Genomic DNA, 3,000 nt, shown 5'->3' on the forward strand with positions numbered 1-3,000 from the left:
CAGCCAGGCCAGTGGAAACTCCAAGCCACGAGTGAAGGACACCTCACATTCAATGTGATAGGTAAAAGAAATAAACAACATGTTAGACAGCGAGAAAATCCACAGTCGATACAATTCATTCTTGTTTAACTGCACTTGTACTAAGAAAAGAGACTACGCTTTGTCTTTTGTTCCGCACCCCCAGGTGACAGCAGTGTAGATTTCCTGTATTACTTTGCCACAGTAACCAATGAGACACACCCAGGTCTGGCCAGAGTGGAGGGTAGTCCGGTAGCAGGTAAATGATTGTGATTGTATTCTAATGTAGTATCAGTGTCAGCATACAGTACGTATCACAACCAGGGGGTGTTTTGCAAAGCTGCCATGTTTGATTTCCCAGGCGTTCCTGCCTTTCTGGTGCTGGCTGTGACAGGCCTGGCTCCGGATGATGAGGCGTCTTTCAGTCACGTGACGCTGCTAGGAGCTGAAGGGAGAGCCTGAAGCAGGTGAAGCTGAACTCCTCCTCTTCGTCACCCTACTCTGCGGAGGAGCTGGTGGGATGGGTGGACTCTGTTCCCATCGTCCCCTTCTGTGTACGATTAACAGGCCGAGACAGAGGAGGAAACAAGCTGGAGAGGGTTTCCACGGAGATGGTTCAGCCTACTCACGTTCAGATACAGGTACTAATCAATGAGACGTGGGCTGTGTCTTCCTCTTTTGGCTTCATGGCCTCCAATTTTAGTTTGTTTCAGTAATTTTCAGCTGCTATAGCTAGCTGAGAAAAAAACTTAGAGACTAACAGGTGAACATGGTAATCTAGCAGAGTACCAGAAAGAGTGAGGGAGGGAGGCCGGACAGGGGACCCGCGGCAGGGACACACTGGGCTGTCCTCCCTGACCCACACACCCCTCTATGTGGACTTGTTTGTTGGTTCATGCCCCTCTCCAGCCGAGTAGCAGGACCAGGGAGGGAGGGAGTTGCTGGGGCCTTGACAGGCCGTCTGACAAAACAAAACAAAGTGCTGACATTAAATAGTAGCTATAGAGCCAGATATTTCCCTCAGGAGACATTGGAGACTAATGAATGTCCTTTTGCTACCATAATACTGTATGTCAGTGGTGTTTTTACAGCTTGTTCTGCTGCCCCCAAGTGGACAAAACGTCATTATTGCTGCATCATAGTGATCAATGAAACACTAAAACATCCAAAAACCCTGATTGCTTTCCATGTTTCAGCTAGAGTTAAAACAACTCACCTTTAAAAATGTCAAAGTTGGATTTTTCCTTTAGAAGCTTTCCATAAGACTCTGTGATGGAGGATTTTCTGGTTCATACAATTTCACACTGATGTACTTGACATATATTGGTTGTGATAATATTGCATTGTTCTTCAGGTGTTGTCTGTCCCCCGCCTAGTACCTGGTCACAACACAATGGTGGACTTTGACATCCTGAACCATGGCCCGGCCCGACTCTTCAGCCTGACTGCTGATGACGACTGTGGATATCTTAATAAGAGAGGACCTCACAGGTAGCAGCAAGACGCTTGCCATTTTATTTATTTTATGTCCTCGCTATGCCATCATGTACAGTCATATGAAAGTGATATTGGAAAAGCACATTTCATACCTTTTTAAGGATTCTTACCTCGTTATACATCAGAACTTCGGGGAAATGTTTGTTCGTTAAGTGTGAGTTTCTGTCGCTCAGGTTCCATGTTGCAGAACAAGGTTCTTTCCGTGGTCAGGTGGACCTCCTCACTCCTGCCACAGCTCGGGCAGGAGCAACTGTCACCCTTACACTCACTGTGCGCACTCTTGACTCTCCAGACTCAAATTACGCAGTGACCTACTTGACTGTGACTCCCCCGGTGAGTCCCCTGTGTTTTTCTTGTACATAAAGATCATGAATTTATCTTTATCGTCACTGATTTTACCACCAACATCACTTCTTCTTCCTCCTGTAGGATCCCGACACGTCGCCACCATCCTGCTCAGCTGCTCGAGTACAGTCTATGTGTCCTTCCAATTGCAACGAGTCTAGCTGGAGCGTATCCCTGGTCCTGTCAGCCAGGGGGCACTCCGGCCTGGCGGCCTTACAGCTACAGAGTGGTGAAGGCATCCTGACTTTATTCCACAGCCCCCCACCAACAGAGGACAGCCTGGGAGAGTCCCAGCCCGGCCCGGACCAGCAACAGGTGCATGGGGACAAGACAACGAGTGGAGGACACCACCAACACAGTCCTCACCATCACCACAAAGCCAGATTAGAGAAAGGAGACCCTCCTTTGAATGTATCTGAATGGGTACCAGGCTCATCTCAGCCACTGTGGGTGAGGTACGCGTCCAGCTGCTGCTCTGCTCAGGCTGAGCTGCTGGTGTGGGACACAGCTGGAAACATGAAGCGCTGCCATCTATCGTCTGGCCAGCAGAGGCAGCTAAGAGACAGGAGTCCAGTAACCAGTGGAACTGGATGGATTACACCCACGGGCGTCTTTTTCTTGCTGTTGGGTCTGTTGTGGTCTTCTCTGCTTTAGGTTGATGTGATTACAAATGTTTTGCAGGTCAAATCTACATGTTGATCACTGGACACAAAAGAGTTACAAAAGGACAGGGAGGAATACAACTGAAGGGAAAAAAATGTGTTTGAAGTAAGTGCACTTCTTGAAAAGAAAATAGTTTTTCGGATTTGCCGATTATGTGCTTGCTACTGTATTTTGTAAAGATGTTTCAGCGAATAAAGAATTAATCATTTAATTTACTGTCAATGACTTGACTGATTTGTAGTTGCACAAAATACATGACTACCATGGAGTGAATCATTTGACAGGATATAATGCAATAATTCTGGTGGACCGAAAGGAAAAACTTGTAAAATAACATCGGAAATTGTCATAAATAGAGATAAGCAACAATGACTATGTAAAATCTGGATGAAGGTAAGAGTTTGTGCAACTTGTTGAATTTTTTTGTTTTGAGATTTTAATTAATGATCAACCTAGAGATTCACATTTCCAAGAATT

At 46.2% G+C, this 3,000-nt stretch overlaps 1 pseudogene across 1 annotated transcript; it reads left to right on the top strand.

Annotated features, from left to right (window-relative positions):
- The first annotated feature begins 3 nt into the window (after positions 1-3).
- On the top strand, positions 4-2,567 carry LOC311010334 (von Willebrand factor A domain-containing protein 7-like; annotated as a pseudogene). The gene is made up of 6 exons (XR_014599457.1): positions 4-61; positions 185-277; positions 380-659; positions 1,373-1,509; positions 1,689-1,848; positions 1,945-2,567. The product of XR_014599457.1 is annotated as a von Willebrand factor A domain-containing protein 7-like (transcript).
- Positions 2,568-3,000: the final 433 nt, after the last annotated feature.

The sequence above is a fragment of the Eutrigla gurnardus genome (genome assembly GCF_963514095.1).
Source record: "Eutrigla gurnardus genome assembly, contig: SCAFFOLD_287, whole genome shotgun sequence".
Taxonomy (NCBI): Eukaryota; Metazoa; Chordata; class Actinopteri; order Perciformes; family Triglidae; genus Eutrigla; species Eutrigla gurnardus.